Below are 22,461 nucleotides of genomic sequence, written 5' to 3' on the forward strand. Positions count from 1 at the left end.
CACACGGTACCTACGGAACTGGACGTGAAAAGTTTTTCAGCCTGCCGATGGAGAGCTAAAAGAGGAGGGAGAAGGCTCCCTTGTAAAACATCATCAGCGATGGCAGTCCTAAATACAGAAGGATGGAATCCCTGGTAGAGAGAATGGTGCAACAGTACTGAATGTGAAAGCGATGGCACGATTTTTGTGTTTTCATTCTAGCTGCTTTCCTGCCCTGACTTGCATCTACTACTCTCTTGTGACCAAACTTCAGTTTTCCCTGTTCTGCCACTTCAGCAATTACCTTTTTTAAGCGTAAGCAAAAGTCACTGTGAGAGATCCTAGAAGGTGGTTATTCACACCCATTGTCTTGACTGGAAATAGATATCTCTCTTCTGTTTAAAGGTACTGTAAACTGTTGGGATAAACAGGAAAATCCTCCCTTGCTCTACTTGCCTGCCACAATTTGTGTTTGCAGTCTGAGAGTTTGAGCTTTTTCAAGTTAAGAGTGCAGTGAAAGACGGGCCATACTGAGTTTCCTTTCTTTCCTACCTTGGCCTCCCGGCTTAATGTTGTGTTTATACGCCACATATCCTCAGCCTGTTGGTATGGCAGTTACAGATGAAGATAATCATTTGGCTGGCGTTTAACAGTAATGCTTATACAACATACAAAAAGCAAGTGGTTTTGCTTTTTAAGTGTCCCCCAGGGTCCTTATGTGATTCCATTATCAGATCCAAGGTGTTGCTAAAAGCTGGAAACTGCGGCAGAATGGAAAACCACCTTGGTGTTAATATTTGGGAGCGTTGCATCTTACGGTCAGTTCACACGTGATGCTTTCAGCACTTTGGTGGCTTTTGCAAAAATGAAATAGCAGCAGTCTACAGAGAGCGGCTACCCCACAGCCCTACCTCCTCCTGTCACCTAGCTGTTTACAGCTGCCCTTGTCTAGCGACTTTTATAGCCAGAAATGAATTTTCCATGCTTCTCTAATGATTTGTATAGCTCTCCACCCCCGGTAAGCACCTGCTGGTTTTCACACCCATGGCATTTTCAGTGGGGCTGCTGCAGAATGGCCAGTCTCTGCTTCCTAGGCAGATTAAAGGTGATTCAGGGCACGTTGTGAAAGCCGAACTCTCAGCTGCACAGTTTTTAGATGGTTTCTGTCCCTTTAGCTCACAGATGGCTCGGAGTCATAAAACCTAAACAGTTCTTCTTAGGACTCAGTCTGCACGTTTTCAAACCCTAGTCCAGTCATTTTAAGAAATGACTTGGCTCAGTGAAGTGCAAATCTGCCTCCAGAGCATTTGCAAAGCAAAAAGGAGATCTTGGCACTGTGCATCTTATTGTGCATATTTTTCCCTTGAAAGACTTTTTTTTTTTTAACTGAAGTCTTGCAAGTCTCGGTGGCAAAACAGACCTGCATTGTGCTGCAAAAATCCTGCATTTTCCAGCGAGTCTGGAGTTGTGGCAATTTACCAATTTGGTTTTTTTCGTGGAGACTTTTAAATGTAACATGCCAGTGGGGGGGGGAAATCGCTGAAGTCCTCAGGATATTCATTGCTATTAAAATGTTTAATTGTTTAATTCTAATATGCAAAAAAATCGCATTAAACCAGCGGAACCACATTTGGTTCAAGCTGAGATAACCACGGGCATGCCTGAGGTAAGGGTGGATGCACCGCCTGTGTGTCCCTAGCTCTGTGTCCCTTTCGCCACCCCTGCCCAGAGCAGTCGCTGCCGAATTAAAAGTTCCGATGAAGGTTTTATTGCCTTGCTTAAAGCTATTTCACACCATCCGCAGGCTCAAAAGGCGAGTCTCCACAGGGAAGCGCGTTAGCGTAATTCCGAGTGTCATCATTGCCACCGTAGCTCCCTCTGCGACGTTGGCGGCAGCGTGGCGGTTGCCAGGAACGCTCGGGTGCGGAGCTGAGGCGCTCCTTAGCCACGCCGCTTCGGAAAGCATCCTACGGTCCCTTGCTGGCACCGCAGCGAGGCGTCGGAAGAGGCGATGTCCGACCACGGGCAGGTGACTCAAAGTACCTCGGCTTACCTGCTGTCTTCTGGCCAAGCCAGGGTTTGAAGTGATTGCCAAGGCAGTGACAGGTGAAGTATCTGGTGGCTGGTTCTCGTCCTCCTGTTGTGTTTTGTGCTTGTTTCTTAACCGGACGCTGTTGGGAATAGGAAATGGCAAAAAATGGTGGGCAAAGTGGGAATGTCAGCTTTCTACAGGCCATCGAGCCCGTGTGAATTTGCCACGTACGCTTGAAGCTGAGCTGCTCTTTTCCTGGGTTCTCCTGCTTACAAGATCCTACGATGAAAACAGAGCTGCTGCGTTTCTCTGGCATCTTCTCTTCCCCAGCAGTAGCCTAAAACCTTGGTTTTCCTACTGTATATGCCTCTGTTGCCTTAGCTTTGTGCCCAATTAGGCCTTCTCCTTGGTCTGTCCCTGAGCACTTACGTGGCTCTAGTGCTGCAAAGGATTAGCATCCCACTGCTGAGACCAGCCACCCCACGTGAAATTAATTTAGATGGTTCTGCTGTTCAACAGGCTGATATCAGCTCTTCTCCTCTGTCAAACTGGAAAACGAGAGCAAAAGGAGTTATCCCCTTTCCTTGGCCTCTCTGGGAGGAATCTCGTGGTACATTTGTGACCAAGCAACCGAACGCATAGCCCCAATCTGAAACTCGTTTGCACCTCTAAGCATGATACAGAAATCCTGAATATGTTGATTCTGGCTGAACAGGAACTAATCCCCATGACTTCTGTTAGCAAGTGTGGTCTTGGGAGAGCAAGGGGAGTGTTTCAGCCCCGTTTGGGGAGAGGGTAAGAAGTGGTTACCTTGGAACAACTCGATTTGTGATTTCACTGCCAAGGAGGGCAAGCACCGATACTCGGCCTGTACTCCGAAGGCAGCTGGCCCACGGGATTTCCTGCAGTCTCCTGTGGGAAAGCGTCAGTCCCGGGTTAGAGGGATAAATGATGGAGTACACAGACCAGCACCGCGCAGCCTCTGCGCTAGGCTAAGAGGAGGATGGGGAAGAGGCAAAGCAGCCCTGAGCCACGCTGGAGCCGTGAGAGGCCAGCGACTTCCCTGCTGCAAGGTGCTGTTTTCAGCTCCCAAAGCTGAATGAGAGAAAGGTGGTTTATGCCTCAGTACTGGGATGCAGAGCCCTCTTGGCTCATACGCTTAAAACTAAAGCAAAGCGTGTGGGGTGGTGGGGAGGGTGTTCCTCCCCTGGTCCCTGAGTCGATGGAGCCCTTTCCTCCAGGAGAAGGGAGGAAAGTGCTGTGCAAAGGTTCAGGACTGTAGAGATTAAACCGCTACAGCCCCAGGCCCTCTGCAGCATGGCCTCTGCCTCCTGTGAATACCAGGTGCATTTCTGATAAGCAGTCAACTACTTGACACCACAGTCCCCCCTAAAGTATTTTAAATGGCAAAACAATTCACAACATGTATAACTGAAAAAATGCCAGGATTCCTAATGCAATTTAGACATAGTTATGGGGGAGGTGGCTTTGCTTGGAAGGACATCATGTACAAAAACGAGGGGAAGGGGATTGTATCAGATGATCTGCAGCGGCCTGTCTGCCAGCACAGCATCTGTTTTTCATCGGCTAATCAGATCCTGTTTGAAGCCTTTCTCAGCTGTGCTTCCCTTGAAAACCAGACTCCTCGTCCAGCTGAGACAGGGCTGCTTGTGCAGTTAGCACAAGAGCAGGAAAACTCAATGTAGCAAGTGCTCAACACTTCCACCAAAACGTTAGGAGAAGCCCTTACTCCAAGGAAGATGTAGGCAGCAGAGCCTCTTCTCCCGCATTCCTCCCATCTACTGGAGGAGCCTTATTCTCCCCTTTTTGGGGGTGAGGAGAAAAGGGAAGGTTGTTAAATGCCCACCCCTCTGCTGTGGAAGGAGGACCACTTGAGGTATCGAGCAACAGTTCAGCCTCCTCCTCTAATACTGATGCTTCTGGGTGGAACTAGTTTTAGGAGTGAGATCTGGCTTTGTAGCCATGGGTAGCCTGAGCCAGGTTCTGGAGAGATGATCTGGAGAGGCTGTACCTGGCCTAGGGACCCAAGCCAGCGTACACACCATGTCTGCATCGTGTCTACGTTAGTCAGCGTCATCCCGACTCGTCTCTGCCTGGTGCCTGCAGCTGAGTTGCTGTCTGCGTATGTGATTTTCACATCGCCCATTAAGGAAGCTCTGGGAAAACGTGATGGGCTTAATCTCAGTCCTTTGGGAAGGTCCTGTAACTCTCTGAGAACTGACATGAATAGCAAACACTCAGAAGAAAGGCTCAGCGTGATTATTTTGCTCTTGCTGGGTTGTTTGGGTTTTTTCAGAAAGCGATGAAAAGCAATTTTTAAGTAGTTGATAAGGAGAATGACTGATTTAATCGTTGGCCTTCTAATGAAGCCCTGGAGTGACGTACTCGCCACCGCTGCTGGGACCGGCTGCGTGGCCTGTCGCACAGCAGCAGATGTCCCGTGTTGTGCGTCTTTTCCCCATAAAAACCTGTGTGCCTGGCACCTTCAGGAAAGGTGGTTCCAGGGCATCACTGGGGAAGGCGTTGGGTGGGAGGGTCTTTGTGGTTACCATAAACCCGAGCTGCAGGTCTTACCTGGCACATGGATACACCATCTCCTGAGCAGTTAGTGCAACTGGGCTGTAACCTGGCCTTTGGCTTGAAGAAAGGGGTGGAGGTGAGGTTTCAAAAGTGGCCGTAGTGCTAAGTGGAGCTATTTTATCAACAGGATCATTCACAATTGAGTCTTCTTCGTAGGACCGCTTTGGTTTCTAGCGTGACGCTGTAACAAACTCACCCCTACCATAAGGCAACACTGCACGAGAGCAGACGGAGGTGTCGGTAGGCGAGCATCCCCCACGGGGTCGGGCGCTCGTCCCGCAGAACGTGCCCGGTGTTGTCTGGGCAGCTCACCATGCTTATTTCCTAGAAAGAGCTGATCACAAACTCTCCTCATTCTCACCAGAATGTTTGCGCAATAAGGAGCTGGTAACTTGCATGGTTTAAAAGGTTAATAACAGCAGCTGGCTGGTGTGACAACTTGGACACGCTTAGGCATTGCTAATAGTTTGGCAGGAAAAGCCATATTTACATCATCTGAACAGGTCTGCTTATTCACAAGTAAGATGTTACCCTGTCTGCCCAGAAAGGGCATTTCAAAGGTGGCTTTGCATATCGAAGACTAACACCAGCGACCATCAGCACACAAGAGGGACGCTGCAACACGGCCCCTTGGCTGGCCGGCGTTTGTTAGCTCCGCCAGTTCTCTGGATCACTGATCCATTGGCATCCTCTTCATCGGATCTTGCCGAGTTGGGTTTCTGCTGGCGCGGTGAGCCACCGGGCGCCTGCTGGATCGAACGCGAGGGAAATGGCCGAAGCACACGAGAAAGTGTGCGGTTTGGGGCAGGGGGGCCCACAGCACATGGACCTACTCTTCTCAGTAGCAGCCAGGGGCAATAACAGGCTAAGGATAGCCAGACTCTGTCCTCAGAGTCGCATACACCCTATGCGGGTTCAGGAGTCCCTAGAAGTCTTTGGGCCACCTCCTCAGCAAGCTGCAGGGACTCAGAGATAAGCCAGCGACAGGAGATCCCAAAAGAGAGTCACTGAACCAGCCTGGCAAGCGCTCACCCAAGCACAGAAGAGTGGAGAAAGAAACCTCAGACCCTGGGGTCTCTTGAATCTGCCATCATTAGTAAAGCGTAATCAGCCCAGCCCAGCAAACCCTTTGAGTCTGCACGGGGGGAAAACTGACAGAAAACTGCTGGGCGTAGCTGAAAATCTCCCTGAAAGCGCTCTGCATCGCACGCCAGGGGCAACCCCTTCTCCGTTCCCAGTGGGCTTCGGGGGGCTCTTCCCACCATGGCTGGACAGCACAGCATCTCAGGGACGTGAGCCTCTCTGATGCGTTATGAAAACGCATCCAGAAGCTCGTACATGGTCGGTACGAAATGTGAACTCGGTAAGATGTTAGGGAGCAGAGGCCAGCTGGTGCTCAACAGCATGGTCAGAACGGCCACATTAAACAAGCATTTCTGTGAGTCCAGAGCCGTGAGAAAGACCACTCAGCAGAAGAGCTGCTCTGTTATGAGACCTGACAAGAGCATTGTATACCTGCATTTCAAAAGTGCAAACCTATTTTACAGTAATGGTAGGACAGCTTCTTTTGGCAGATCCCAGTTCAGTAGTTATGTTACAGGGAAACACTCCGTGTCCTATCTCGGTAGCTTTGTTTGCGCTTGAGCGTCTCTCTGAACTTAACTCTGTTACAGCAATACACCAAAGCACATTCAAGGGACTGATCCAGGAATATTTTTTTAAAAAACAAAACTTTAAACACCAACAACTGATGAGCCCAAAGCACAATACGTAGAAATATTCTGCAGCCTGGCTGGCGCAGTAGCAGCCATCGGTGTGACTTGCTGATGTGCCAGCCTGGGACAGCAGAGCCTCAGGGCGCAAGATGGGTGCTCAATACAACAAAGCGTACCGAGACCCGAAGAAGATGGCGAAGTTTGTGCAGATGGAGTGGCCGTGAGCAAGATGCCCTTTTAGACGTTTTCGGAGCCATTGATGCAGTTAGGCACATTCTCCTCTGCTGCGTCACATTTAAATGATTCACTCTATGCACTGTGATCATCATTGTTATCATTAGCAAGCAAAACTAGTTAAATAGTCATTACAGAAGCAACAGTGCAGAAATATTTCACGATTAGCAATGAGCCTTCAAAGTGAGTCACTAAAATCAGACTCTGGGGCTGCCCGCAGCAAAACCCATTGCTCCCTCCTGTCCCATCCTCCGGTGGCCCATTGCCAAGGGGCTCCAAGTGCAGCAGAACAACACCTGGGCTGGAAAGGCGTGTTGGTGTTTGCTGATGGATGCAAGTTGTTTTACTGCTCCAGATAGGCGGCAAGCAGTAGAACTAGAAACAGTCCTTGCGCCTGTGGAAAATACACTGCGGAGTCAGCAGCAAGGTTTTCTGATAGAGGGCTACTTCAGCAGCCCGGGCTTGCACGCCCTCCCTGCCCGAGGCAATGCTCCTCGGCTGGCCCGAGGAAATAGCTGCGACCCTGGAGCAACCAGCACGGACGAGAGGGGCAGCAAGCAGTTCCAGTGGCACCCCATCCCCTAGCACGGTTTGGTGCAGTTTTAAACCATCGCGGTTAAATTAAGCATGTTGACTCCAGACACTTCTTGAGGTTTGGAGGTTTTGGGGTTTTGGCTTAGGGTTTTTTGGGTGGGGAGGAACAAAGCTCTGTAGGAGCCCCCTGGACTCTTCAGTCGTTCTTTGATGTGTCCTGGGGTCCGTGAATGGAGCGCGTGCCCGCACCTAGGCTCTGCGGGAGAGATGGGTGCCATGCCCACGGCAGCGCGGCGCCGCTGGGAGCTGCTCCGAGCCCTCCACCTCCAGCTGCCAGCACCCCGCGCAGTCTAAACAGCACAGGGCTTGCTGTGTCTGGCAAATCCCAAGAGAGGAGCACTTGTAGCAGTGCCAGGACAGCGGTAGAGGGACGTGCACATGAATGCAGAGAGAAATATTCTTTTCTCTTGGCACTATAACAAGCCCTAATGAGAAGCAGCCCACCCGAGCTTTTGTAGAATGAACTCACCAGGAGACTCCTCTGCTCTGATCAGCCTCCAACCCTCTCATCCGCTTAGGAGAAAGAATAAACTGGGACATACGAGTTATTTTCATACGCACAGTTGGGTAACCTCACGTAGGGAGGACTGGCCCAGGAACCGGCCAGAAAGCACGGGGTCTTCTTCAACTGAAGAATAAACTTTGAGAATGTTATTTGATGGCCCAAACTGTGATACTCAGGGGATTTCTTTTTTTTTTCTTAAATTTTAAATATTTCACTTTTATTTTCACCTTATTTTTTTCCTTTAATATTTGTGTTCCTGCTGGCAGACACCTTTTTGAAAGGTCACGTCCAGTCAACTTCCTCCCATCCTATTCTTGCTACTTTCCAAGCCAAGTAAGGCAGATTTTACTGTCTAGTCTGAAGAAAAAAAAAAGGGGGGGGGGGAGAAATTATCACAAAAGCATTTGTTTACCTAAGGACACCAGTTGCCAGGAGCGGCAGCAAAGTGAATGGGGAACTGTGGTCCTGAACTTGGTCCCTCATCGCCGTCCCTGGCCCCAAGCTGGCGGGGCGAGGGGAGCCGTGGCACCCACCGGGGACGGGCTTTGGCACGGCAGGGCCCCGGGGCCGGCGGCGCAGGGAAGCCGAGCAGCTGCAGCTGCCGCGCTGCTTTGGGGGGGCAGCGCTGATAGGGGCGACCCTGAGCCTGGCTGTGCCCGCTCGCCGGCCTCACGCCCCGGGCACCTCTGTTTGCACTGCAGCGAGCTGCGGAGAGCGGTGGGAACGGGTCACACGGGCCCCATGGCGGCCAGGCTTTCTGCAGGTTTCTGCTCAAGCTGCTCAGTCCATGGCGTGCAAATGCAATTATCTCTTTTTTCCAAGCCCATTTGAGCAGCAATACAGCTATCCCCTTTTTTTTCCTCCCAAAGTTTTAGCAGCAAAAGCTCCATTACGTTTTGCAAAAGCTCCATTAGGTTTTGCAAAAGCTCCTTGGCCAGGTAAAGCCAGCGGCCAAACAGGCAGAAGGTTTTTTGAAGGAAGTTTCAATCCTTCCCAAGTTGCAAACCAGATCAGTGAAGCCAAAGAGTCCTCCCTGAGCAGATGAAGGGCTCGTGCCGTGGGGCGAGTCAGCCCTTTGCAGCGTCGCTCCCAGGGGCAAAGGCACGGCGGCGACAGTCGCTTTCGGTCTCCAAAAGGTCACAGGCAATTCGTGGCTTCATCCGAGTTTTATTTGTTGTAGGGCTTTTGCTTTCTGGTCTATAAAAACCCAAGGTAGCCAAGAAGGGGTTTGGGTTGGGTTTTGGTTTTTTTTGTAGTCATAGATTTGCTTTTAAATCCTGAATTGGGTTCTCTTTGCATGACCTGCTTTCCCTAACATCTCCTGTCCCCCTCCTGTTTCCTGCAGGAGGAGGGTTAGATAAGGATAATCAGAGGTGGAAACCTCCTCCATTGCTAGCTGAAGCAGCAAACGCTCTTTGAATTTTCACATAAAACACTTCTTCCAACCACTTGCCAGACATCTGGAGACAAACAGCTGCTAAAAGGAACTAGCATAAAGCATGTATGTTTTGAATAGTTTGATTGACTAAAATATTTTTGCCTCTTGGTTGCTCTTGTTTTTTCCCCTTGCTTAGGTTGTGTCAAATCCATCTTCTACACTGCCAGTACTGGGCAAAGTCTTCCAGGAAACAGAGAGCAATCAAGACCTAATTTCCTAAATAAAAAAAACCAAAAACCCAACAAACAAAAAGAAGAAACAAAGTCTGCCAATGTTGCAGATATTTGTGTCTGCTTATAAAGAAACAAACAACCAAAAGCCATCCCCCAAACAAAGCAACTGTCCTCCCTCCTCCCCCTTGCAAGACGGCCTAGAAAGCTAGCTCTCCTTTCTGTTTTAGTGCTGCTTTTCAAAGGAAAAGGAGGTTTTCAAGTTGGAGACAGAATGAAATGGGCTAATTTATGCCAGCAATTTGCGTTGAGACTTCCAAAAAGCTTCAGCCCACAGTTTTAGAGAAGTGCAGACCCACAGGGCTTATACCCCTACCTGGCAAATCACTGGAGGCAATAAATAAAGGAGAAGCCATGACACATTTAGGAAATGATAAACCCACTGACTGTAGCCAGGGGATGCCTGCTGCAGAGCAAACGGCAACATCTCACAAACCCAATGGGATGTTCAGCTGAGCCAGCCCAAAAGTGGCGGAAAGGGAATGAACTGACATTTATTTGCACTTTCAAAGGGGTTTCGTAAGTTAATCTATGGACACAGTGTATGGATATAGGGTTGTGAGGTTTGGTTTTTTTTTTTTCTTTCTAGCCATTCTGCCTGGTGGTGTTTAACCTAAAGGTTATTAAAATAGATATTAAAACCTTCCTTACTAGTGCAAGGCCACATGGACGTCACTCATCGGTTCTTGACCTGTATATTTAAGGAGCAGCAACACCCCGTCACCCTGCCTTCTGCAGTACAAGGGGAGAAGCGCTGCCGCAGCTCAACGCCAAGCGAAGGGGTAGAAACACGGGCGGGAATATTTGGCTTCCAGGCCAGTGATTAAGATTAGTGAGCCTGAAGATGGGTTGATTTGGTTTAGGCTGGTAATGAATAGTCTCAAGCATGGCTGGAGGGACACCCACAGACATTTCATGAAAGCACAAAATTTTTCTTCAACACCCCGGCATCCCGTACTGTTGCAACCGTACCAACCACTTCCAGCCCAGGAGCAGCACACAGCAACTCAGTAGATCCCTTTTTTTAATTATTTTTGGCCCACTTTAACTGATGGTCCTAATTGCCTGGGCCAGCAGCTGCTGGAGCCCAGTGCTTTTGTGTGACGAGCAGATGCTGCAGGCTGCATGATGGACCGTCGCTGCCGGTTTGCATGCAGTGGTGCAGCCGCAGGCCCTGCCGCAGGACTGATGGAGCCGGTGCATTCGGAGGTGGCTGGCAGCTGCCCAGCTGGTGGCACAGCCCGAGCAGTGCCGGCACAGCCTGGGATGCTGGTGCTCAGAAGAGGGGTTGGTAGAGTTGCTGCCTCCTTGGGGACGCAGCTTCTGAAGCAGCCCAAAACGCTGCGTGACTCTTGAGCTACGGCACGAGCTCAGGGCTTGTTTTGCCTCCTCTTTCTGGGATAAACACCCAGGTCACGCAGGCCTGGGGACACGTGCTGGGGCAGCGAGTATTGCCAGTGGCCAGATGCATGTGCCAAGGGCCTCTCCAAAAAAGCTGCAGCTGGGGAAAGGGTCGCATCCTGGCACGGAGCCTTGCCTCACTGCTTTCTCAAGGTCTTTTCAGGATCTTTTCCTCCACAACAGAACATCAACAACCTTGCGCCCAGCTGATGTTTAGTCTGACCTCGCTGCTGCGTCTCCAGCATGCTGCTGCCTCGCAGGGCTCGCCAGCTCTCAGGCATGCTGCACGGCAGAGCTCGCAGGCAGCGACTGCGCTGCGGGGTTACGGCATGCCCTTAGCACTAGCGCTGGCTCCCCTGCAAAGCCGAGAGGCAGCTCCCAGGGCCCCATGTGCTGGCCCAGCCGCGAACACCGGAGGACTGGCACCCGGCATGGGGCAGAGCAGCCAAGAGGCTCAGCCAGCACCGTGAACTCTGTAGATGCAGCATGGCTGCCATCCACAGCTGCCGAACTCCTTGAAAAACTCTGACTTCTCTTCAAAGAATCCCTTCCATCGCAAAACAGAGGGGCTGGCCAAGTGAGCACGTTATTTGCTCCATCCACTGTGCTGTACCGCTCAGACATGGGGGCACAAACCCTCCTGGCATCACAGAGACCTTTTGGTAGGACCACGAGTTGGGCTGTTCTGCAGTCCCAAAGGAGCAAGTGCCTCTGGGGACCACACACACCGATATTTCAGATCAGTTACTGGGATGGACTATGAACAGCTCAGAAACTTCCTAAGCTGGTAACTGGGTCCACCCACACCCACACATTGCTCCTCCAGGGTGGACAGGAACATCTCCACCCGGCCACCCACCAGCCCCAGGCTCCCCAGGGTGGGACGGGGATGAGAACCACCAGAGCCAGGTGTGGGTGGCACTGGGCACACAGAGGACTGGATTCAGGTTTGGGAAATAGCACGGCCAGGCCACTAAAGAGCCGTGCATGGAGCAGGTGCTGGATGAGCCACAGACCCCGTTGCAGGACACCGCTCCAGCAGTGGGCACCAGCCGGCACTGGGACGGTGGGCTCAGTCCATCACCAGACTGACCCAGGGATACAGCAGCACATGCAGGATTTTGCTGGTCAACCACCAGTTCCTCAGAGAGCTGGAGGGTTTGAAGGCATCGTACACCACCTCTACTCAGAGACCCTCGCCCAGCTCAGCCAGCCGCCTGGGTGCAGGTCCCCTCTGCCTGCCCGTGTCAAACCCCGTGGCTGCAGGCAACGACACTGATCGCGATGGATGGAGACAGAGCAGAGCCCCGCTGCAACGGGCTCTCCGCTGGCCACAGCCCCCATCCACCCACCAGCGCTCAGGTCAGAGCACAAAACCAGGGGCAGGAGTGCTTTTGTGGGGTGTAGGAGCGCAGGAAAGCAGTGGGATGCATTTCTTAGGGCGCAGAGGCGGCTCTGCTTCCTACACCGTCTGCAGGCAAGAGGGGAGAGAAGGAGGAGGAGGATGGGGACCAAAGCATCTTGCAGAAAGGAGGTAGCCACAGGGCCCCCTCACGCCTGCCCCCAGGAAACACCTGGTTTGGGCTTCGGTTGGGAGCCCGAGCCGCCACGTGTGCACAGGAGGATGCGGCGGGTTTCTCTGTCCTTTTCTCCCTCTTCAGTATATTATCAGCACCTGGGACACTATGAAAGCCTTCACGCAGGGTGCACCTGGCCCTCCGACTTTGTCCCATTTTAGCTGCTGTGTCCTCTCGCAGAGCTGCTGTTCTGGGTCAGAACAGGGCACCAAGAGAATGGCTATTTCCAGCCACAAGCCCTCCTGTACCACCACCTGGGCTCAAAAGCAGCCAGCCCGGCCGACGGATCAGGCCAGGAGAGGGATGTGCTTCACAGGACACTGAGAGCCCCCAGGTGTCCTGGGTTCAGTGTAACCAGGAGACCCCTGTTTCTGAATGTTTTCCCTTTTGGCTCTGGCTCCCCAGGAAACCTGGCCTCTCCCCCAGGGCGATGGCATGGCCATGATGGCCACAGTACCTGCCGCCCATGCTGCTGTTGCACCAACAGGAAAGCCAAGTGTGCGCGGTGCCTCCGACAGAGAGGGTCTTGTGAGGCTGCTGATGTTCTGGTGGTCCCTGCTTGAGCACGAGCCAGCTTTTGCCTAGATCCAGCCCCAGGAGAGCTCTAAGCCTGGCCCTAGGTTCAGAGGTTCCCCTTTCCATTTTCTCAGGCCGTGTCCGACACACAGCTACCTCATCCCAAGCCATGGCCAAGCCTACAGAGAGCTACAGGCGGCTCTCCTCACGCAGCCTGCCTGGGATGGCCGGGAAGCACCAGCTCGTCTCTTACGGCAGCTCCCTGTGGGCTCAGAGGGGCAGCGATTTATCGGTTGCAATCACAAGCACAGCCCCCGTTAGCACTGTGGGCACTCGGCAAGCCAAGGCGCGCCCGGGAGGGGATGCCGGGCAGCTGCAACCCTCCCCATAACATCTTCCAGGGGCTGACAGAGACTGGAGCTGCCTTGGCCCATGGCGTGCTTCACGAAGCCAGTCTATCCACCTTCTGAAAGCTGTGTCCAGACTTGTCAGAGAGGCCAAACTGGGCTGAGTCTGGCCAGTAGCTGTGTTGCAAGCAATGTTACTCACCCCCTTGCTGAAGAAGTAATGGGCTGGATGCAACTCAAACATCAGTGTTTATAAAAGAACTCCAGCTGCCTAGCTGCTTGTTCTGGAGGTGAAGGGGAACCTCCAGGCTCCAGAGCTTTATTTCAATCCGCCCCACCTTTCTCAGGCACTGCAGTCTCCTGTGATATGGGGAGCTGGCTTCCTTGCTGGAGCTCCATCTCTGCTGGCTCCTTCTGCAGAGCAGGAGCAGGGGTTGTGCAGAAGAGGGGCACAGCCCCTTAACTGCTGGTCCACGAGCCAGCCGCGAGGCTGCTCCGAACTGCCGGCTGGGATCACGCTCGGCTGTTTCGGTAGCAGCACCAGCGCTAGCAATGGAGGTGGGAGGAGGTGGGGGCTGGCAGCAGCGGCCCTGCCAGAGGCGAGGGACTTGCACGGCACCGGGACGTGCCACCATGCAGGGCACAGTAAGACTCCTGTCCTGCATAGCAACAAGGCTGCCTGTGACAGGTTGTTTTGCCACCCATAGTCTAAATCAGGCCCTGTGGCCAGCACTAGCTTCACCGCTGAGAAGCCAAGGTAAGGGGAAGTGAAAGCCGCAGGGACCGGGACACCTGCTCTGCCTTGCTGTTTCGCTTGTCTCTCTCTCAGGAAACCTTGAGTTGCTATATTTGAGCACTGATTATATCCTGGGTCTGTTCTTATCCTTGTTTGTGAAGTTTGACTGAGTTCACACACTCCTGTGTACACAACGTGCCGCCCTCCGGCTGCCAGGGAGCGCTCACAGCTGGCCGGGATTCCCCTGCACCGCAGGGACACGGGGCCCGGGGAGGATGCAAATGCTGTCCCCGGGCTTTCTGCACCACTGACGTGCCGGCACCCGCGCAGAACCGGCGAGGAGCGGCTGACAGCCCGTGCTGGGCACCGGCGTGCGATCCGATCCCCCCACACGCACTGCACGGCGAGAGGTGCCCGGCGACGGAGGGTATTGGCCCTCCTCCTGCGGCGCAGAGCACCCCTCTAGAAAAGGCGGGAAAGCCGCAGTGGGGGATTTGCAATGGAAGAGGGAGAGGCCAGGGCTAAAGTCAGCCCAGATGCAGAGCAGCCCCTGCAAAGGGGCGTGAAGGGAAGGCTAATGGTGGGGAAGCAAGCGGAGGCTGTGAGGGCTGCGGTCTGTGGGAGAGGAGGGAGAAGAAAGGAAGGCCACTAAGCCCCAGGCCACCCTGGGCGGCTGGGCTCCTGAGTTCCCTGCTGGCCCCCATCAGCAGCATCTTCTTGTTCCTGAGGGTGATAACAATGATTTTTCCATTCTACGAGACCGGCCAGCCTGGGGAGGGCTGTTCCACACCGTGACCCCTCTTCTCGTCAATCCCATCCCATGGCAGCTTTTCCTCTCCAACTGTTTTTCTACCATTGAAGGGACCTTTAATTCTCCCAGGAGTCAAAGGGTACTCAAACCCGCTGAGGCTCTCAAGCCAACCCCCAAGTGCCCTCACCCTTCTCCTCCCCAGTCAGAGGGGACGCACTGGAGGGAGGCAGCTGAGTCCCCTTTGGGTGGGTGTGCATAGCCCAGACAGGGCTTTTACAGGCAGCCCAAGAAAGGCCACCTCTGCATCCACCTCCTTCCTCCCATCGACATTTCTGTGGTCAGGCTGATCTAGTCCTGATCTCTCTGTCCTTCGTTACATATTCTCCCTCCTGCTATTTTCTGTCCTTTACACACTGGTACCACACTCTTCCATACAAAGGTCTACCCGAGAACCCATACAGCATGGCCTACCCATTATTTTTCTACCACATGTCAAGGGGATTACAAGTTACACGTTGAAGTACCGCCAAAACACTGCGCCGAGCTAACACTTGGTCTCTGGCCCCAGGGAGCAAGCAGACTGAAACAGGGCAGGGAGCTCACACTGTAACACCAGAAGAGAAGGGGGAATCTGCTAGTCAAAACCAACAGCCAGGTAAGCGTTGCCTGAAGGGACACGAAACAGTAAGGTCCCGAAGAACGGGACTTTTCTGTGTGACTATTTCAATTTTCTCCTCTTTCCTTCTCTTTTCAGGTCTCCACCAATAAAACTGGAATTAAAATACTTCCTTCTCTCATGCCAAAAGGCAAATTAATTGATCCTTATAAGAGTCTCACAGTGAAAGGATCCACATGAAATGGCATTAACCATTTGTGACTGAGGGACTGGCATACGTGAGCCATAGCTGTGGGCAGGTGGATGCACAGTATTTGTCTAGGTAGCAGGTACCAGAAAAGCCCTGAGAAGGCTGGAAATGAGCCTTCATCTTCCCTTCACACTTCTAATCACAGGAGAATGTGAGGACAACCTGCAAGCTCAGGGGAAGTTTCTTCACAGACATGCTTTGAATGGGAAGTCTCCAACACCAGTCCTTCCATTAGCTATAGGCTGGTACTTGCTCAGCAAGCAAAGACGCAGCTTTAGTCACTTGCTGCCTGATCAGTGCCCTCCCTGAGCTCAAGAAGGAGGCTGTCTTCAGAAAGACGGGTAGGAAGAGGTCATGGGGAATAAGCGCTCCCTCTAGAGCCTCCCATGCAGACTGGGATCGCAAGGACCACAGTGTCCTGGTTTCAGCTGGGACAGAGTGAATTTTCTTCTTGGTAGCCAGTATGGGGCTGTGTTTTGGGTTTAGGATGAGAACAAGGTCGGTGATACACCGATGTTTTCGTTCTTGCTAAGTAGTTGCTAAGTGGCGCTCACACTGGTCAAGGACCTTTCAGCTTCCCGTGCTCTGCCGGGTGTGCAAGAAGCTGGGAGGGGGCACAGCCAGGGGGGCTGACCCAGACCGGCCAAGGGCCTTTTCCATACCATACCGTCATGCTCAGTATATGAGCGGGGGGAGTTGGCCGGGGCAGGGGCAATGATCACTGCTTGGGGGACGTGCTGGGCATTGGTTGGCGGGTGGTGAGCAAGTTGTACAGTGTATCGCTTGCTTTGTATTACTATTGTACTATTATTACTTGTTTTTATTATTATTGTTATTATTACTATTACTACTGTTTTATTCTTATTTTACTTTAGTTATTAAACTGTTCTTATCTCAACTCACTAGATTTCCCCTTTTGCCCTTCCGATTCTCTCCCCCATCCCACCGGTGGGGAGTGAGCGAGCGGCTGCGTGGTGCTTGGTTGCCAGCTGGGGTCAAACCACGACACACGGCAGCCCAGCTCGCTGAACTCCCATCTTCTCGCTCCCTAGCTAACCATCCCCGCAGCACTCCGCCTCGGGTTTTTTTTTGAGATTTCTCCATCAGAAGAGGAAGCTCATAAGAGTTAATTAACGCCCACTCTGCTTTGCCCCCCCAGCCCTTCCCGCCCCCGGCAGCGCGGCTTTGCGGGGGGCCCGGGCGCTGTCCGCGGTGCTGAGGTGCTGCTCCGGGGGGAGCCGGGGGGCACCGCCGGGCGAGAGGGAAGGGTCTGCTCCTGGGGGGAAGCCGGGTGATGGGGGGGGGAATAAAAATGAACCAGGAAAAAAACACAACCAAGCCAAGAAAATAACCAACCAAACCAAAAACCCCAAGGAACCAACACAAGAATTGGAATTAAACACTGCAAAATGAGTTTTAAGGCATGGCTTTCTCCACCCCGTGCCAGGGTAGCGTCATCTTCCAACCCTAAAAGTAAAAAAATTATTGTGACCCAGTCCTCTGTGTACTTCACGACATACTCAATCCATATTCCGAACCAAACTCCCTAGCCACTGAAGGAGAGGGTGCCTTGCCGAACTTTGCAGCAGCCTGAAAAAAAGGGGGAAGGCATAGAGGTTGAGGAGTTTCACAAAACCGCTTTTGTAAGGATACGTTAATTAATTGCCCTGGCAGCTTTTAACAAGCCAGCCTCTTCACAGACATTTATCATTACAGTCCTTCCAGGCCTCTTGCTGACCAGGAACGAATACAAATCATAAAATGAGACACATGGCAGGGGTGGACCATTTATTGCTGGCCCAAACAGGCACATGCAGCTGCTGAACAGGTGTATGATATGTAGAAAAGGTGGCAGAGAGTAACAGAAAATGACTGAGGGATTCACAGCAGACACGCACAAGTCGAATAAGTCACCGCTCATTCATTGAGGCAATTAATCCGAGACAAAACAGAGAGCGGAATGACTTCTCTGAGCCTAAAAATGGGCATTTAAATATCTGCCTCTCTTCTCTCTCTTCCGTGTAGAGCCCGTGTTTCTCCAAAATGAGAAATTAAAAGTTTTCCTTGTCGGCAATATTTATTTAGGGTGAGGTGACCTGGGTTTGGCAATAGCAGGAACTATTTTAGAAACTTCAGGGGATAAAGTTTGTTGGCTAAGCTGGGCAGGAGGTAAATCACAGGACATACATTCCCGCTTTTACAGACAGGATCCTGGATCTGAACATCAGGGATCAGTAACTTTGTTTTGTTTCCTCTTTAAAAAAGCCTGCATCATCAGTGACATCTAGTACCCATAGCACTAAACACATAAGAAATCTTTTCAATACTCTTTGAAGACAAAAGTTCAAGAACAAATTATGTCATGTATAATTCCTAATGGGAACACTGCCCTTACAGCCTTGAGTTACATTCTCCAAAGCACTGTGTCCGTCTAAAATAGAGGCAGCATGCACTTGAAGCATTTTCAAAGACTCTTGCCTTACAAAATTTTAGAACAAGGTTTTCTATGCTCTAAATCCATTTTATTTCTCAAGCAGGCAGAGAATGCCAAGTGCATAAAGCAGAGTCCCTCTCGTGTACCAGCCTCATTGCTCAGCGCAGTGATCTACTGTGTCCCATTTCTTCTGTGTGGGGCAGGGAATGCAGGAAGTGACAAGAGGATGAGAGATGACATCAGAAGAAAAAGTTCAAGCAGTCCACCACGGTTTTAAGCTTTGAGGCTGAGGTGACTGAAATTCAAGGATCTAGAGTAACACACTGCCCCTCCAAACACATCATGCCTCACCTTCCCCCTGTCCCAGCACCAAAACCTTGCTGCAGGAACAAAAGAAAAAAAAGACTGTCAGATATAAAAATGGTTCTAGAAAGCTCTTCTGTAATTATTTAAAGCTGTCCATGTAAAACTGTTCTAAGGAGCACTTCCCCATGTTTTTCTAATACCATGTAAAAAGCAGAACGTACGCATAATCACCTTTTCATTGCCATAAAGGAAGACTTCTTCTTTAGCAATGTGACTTGGTCGAGCTATCCAGATTCACAGAATCACAGAATGGCTGAGGTTGGAAGGGACCTCTGGACATCATCTGGTCCAAGGCCTCTGCTCAAGCAGGGCCACCTAGAGCTTGTCGCCCAGGACCATGTCCAGATGGCTTTGGAATATCTCCAGTTGTACGAGCCACATTCCTAACTGGGATCACCACACTGGGCAGCAAATACTGTACCAACACGGTTTGCACGTGAAAGTCTGGCCTCCATCAAGATGCTTGTGAGGGTCCTCAGATGTCACGCTTTCATTCAGGAGGGATTCTTTCATCTGAAAGACATTGTAATGAGTTTGTAACCAGAAGCTGAGTTTGGACCCCAGCTAACCCGGAGCATCAAGGAGCACAAAAGCAGCAGGCAGGTTTTGCAGGCAGGCACCAGCGCTGCGGGTGCCTCCTCTCGCAGTAACCCCCCAGGCACAGGACACAACGCTGTGTGAAATGCAATCGGCAACTTATTTTACGTGGCCGTACGTCAGGAACCCTCAGCCAAAATAAACCCCTAGGCTTGCTCCAATGCATCTTTTTTTTTAGAAAAGAATTTATATAAATGATCTTTCGCGAAAGAAAAATATTGTTGTGAGCCTGTGCAATATTTCACCATGATTTTTTAAAGAAAAAATGGTCTTCACAGGGGAGCATAAGAAGCAAAACATCAGCTGAATAACAATCACACCTACCTTTTGCTGGCCTTATCACCAGCGACAGGGATCTCCAGGTGATATCGGGGAGCCAGGCTACGACTGGCACCTACCCAAAGAAAAATTAAAATGACAACTATATAATAAAAGTAAGAAAGATGTTAATTCTTTAAAAATATTTTCAGTAGCAAGAGTCCTTTGAGCTTTAAAAACAGTTCTTTAAATGTTTGTTTACAACATTTATACCTTATTTTCTCAGTGCTTCTGTTCTCTGCTAACTCTATACTGTGAGAATGAAGATTTGGTTAAAGTCTAGGTAATGTGCCAGCACTCCGGCATGTCTGGAGTCTCAAGAATCCATTGCTACGGAAATAAAAAGGAAATTAAACCACTGGAAAAATAAAAAAAGTATGTTGGGTTGCTATGGAGCCAAATTAAATTTGGAGGTAAGGTTTAACTTTCCACTTAATTCATATCATTTGAAGGTAAGGTTCAACTTGACGCTTCATTCACATCACTGTGTAGTGAATACAGCAGGCGATGGAAGGGCCCTGTGCTGCTGCTCGGTGCCCAGCAGCCAGCGGGGCTCTCGCTGACATGGCCCACGCACAGAAATCCCCTCCTCGGGGTGCAGAGCGGGCACCACCGGCTTCCAGACAGCTCTGGCCACCCAAGCCTTATACCCCTTTTTTTCAGGTTTCTCGGTCCTCTGATGCCATTTTTAAAAGTAGTGTCACTTCAGTGGGTGTAAAATTTAGCCATTTGGGTCAGACTGTTTCAAACAGTTCCACGAGCCAGTGCTATTACACTGCAGCCTGTTTGTGACATATGGCAATGTAATATATATAGCCGTGAACAGCCTCCTCTGAGACGTCCCTCTTACAAATTAAACATTGTTTGGAATCTATCAAGCATGCCTGAAACAGCCTCAAGAACAGTCACCATAAAGAAACCAGGTTTAAATTGGTTTTTCTGCAGTTTTTCTCTTATTCAAGTCCAGACCAGCATAATGCATTACAGCAGTACTACTACTGCTTTTCCATGAAGTCTGTCATCCGGAGGTTTTGTCAGCAGCGGACATAAACTCTCTGAAAATAAGCTGATGTTCTAGAGCTGCAAGTCAGCCAAAGGATCCCAGAGATGAACTGTAGGCCCTTTCGCTACCCATCTATTCTCTGTTAGCAGTAAGTAAAATCAGTAATCAGAGATAAGCACCTTCAAACTAAAAGCTGCTGTTCTGGCATTAAAAGTCCTAACTTCGCAAGCAGTTTTACAGTTAAAGGCAAGACCACTTCTGTCGAATATCACATTGCTAATTAATGAACTCTTGTTTATGAAAGAAATTTCCTTTTTTTAATTAAATCCATGTTTCCAGATGGTACTTCAATTAAAACAAAAATTCAAGTTCTGGTCAACTGAAACTCCTGACCATAGTTGCAATTATGCCCATACAGCAATCTTTTATTTCTAACCAGACAACAAAAACCTGGCTGAGAATACTGAAGGGCAGAGCTCACACTGTAACCGCTGAGGAGAGCCACATGCGTAACACGCGATAACAGCACGTTTACCCCCGCGATGTTACATTGCAATTGAGTATTGCAAGAAGTTACAAATTACACGTATAGAGCATCCTAAACGCGAGCATAACACAGCCCCTCTGCAAATTCTGCCGGCGTGCTGCTGCAGTTTTACATAGGACGTGTGAGAAGATGGTACACCTCTGAAGCCCCCCAGTTCACCTGTGTGTTTTTTTTAAACACCCGCATCCTTCTGTTTGATTTCTGACACGTCCCAGTACCACCCCCACCCCCCCTTCCCACGCCATCAATACTCAAGGCTTCCGAAATATCTGCTGCTGGCCCTGCCAGCGAGCCCCTGCGTTACCTAAACATGCTGCTGCCCCTCCTCAGGGCTAGTTTTTTGGCCCAGGAAACAGTAGTAAATAGGAATCCTCCTTCTGTCAGAGGAGTGCTGCAAGGAAGGAGGCTAACCACCAATTCGAAGCATACGCATACTTAGCTGGAATATTCCTCCACATTCAAAGTTTCCTCTGCTCCAAAGCAGACGCTGTTTTTTACGAGCAGCGTTTCTCTGGAGTAACTCCATGCATTTGCTGCCAGAGGCTGAGCCCCATCCGCACGCGTTGCTCCCACCGATCCCACAGGGCTCCCGCGCAGCTGGGCAGCAGGACAGCCGTAACGCAGAGCCCTAGGCACGCCGGTCGCTGCAAATCCCTCCTAGCATTTGACGAACTCCCACCGGTGTCGCAGGGAATTTGGGTGGTGGGATTGATGGCAGGCGCCCTTCCCAAAAATAACTCACTTTCCCCCAGTCTTAGGGAAAGCTGCCCAGGAGGAGAAAGTGTAAGGGAGTTCAGGAGGTCTAGAGAGCTACATCAGCCCTGGCAATTAGTCAGGGCTACACGACGTTTGGGGAGCCCCACATGAGCCGTAAACCAGACCGGCAGATGATTGTGATGACTAACAGATGTGATGGCAAGAGGAGAAGCACGGAGCTCTTCGCTTTGCTCATGCTGTGAACTCGTGCCCCAGGGATACCTGTCACCACAGCGCTTTAGGCGTGGGGTGCAGAGGAAAGGACCGAGGAACTGCCATTCAGCTTTCTCTGCTGCCTCTACCCTGTATTTGCAAGGGAAAAAGAATACTCCCAAAAGAGCCTGCATCCAGTACCTTTGCAGACTTTGTGCTGACACTGGTTTTAAACCACCTGCAGGTTTCAAAGTGCCCACAACAACCTTACGTACTCTTCAGTATGCAAGAACAACGCAAAACCGTGAGCACTTCGGTCATCGCCAGACACTATGCAACGCTTAATAAGGCAGCACATAGTTGAAGAAGACAAGTTACTTTGTCCGTCCACATTGTGACTATTTGCCCATAGGATTCAGACAAAATGTTTTTCTAATACCACCAAATGCAAAATACTACATCTGGAAACCAGAAGCACAGATGTTGTCGATACCAGATGGGAGAGGCTGCCCTGAGAAGCAGCAGATGGACTTTGAAATCCCCGTGAATAACTGACTCGGCACGAGCACTCGGCATGCCATAACGCCATGGCAAAAACAGCAGGCACAGTTGGTAGACACAAATATCAAGAGGCTGAGAAGAAATCTTAGCACTGTTTTTTATCCATGGTATGGAGAGCACTGGGCTAGCAACTGGTGCTGGGTCGTGAGACACGCAGGAACCACAAAGCTCCAGAAGAGAAGGTTTCCCACTTCTGAATACAAT

The sequence above is a fragment of the Platalea leucorodia genome (assembly GCF_965183815.1).
Source record: "Platalea leucorodia genome assembly, chromosome: 2".
NCBI classification, from domain to species: Eukaryota; Metazoa; Chordata; class Aves; order Pelecaniformes; family Threskiornithidae; genus Platalea; species Platalea leucorodia.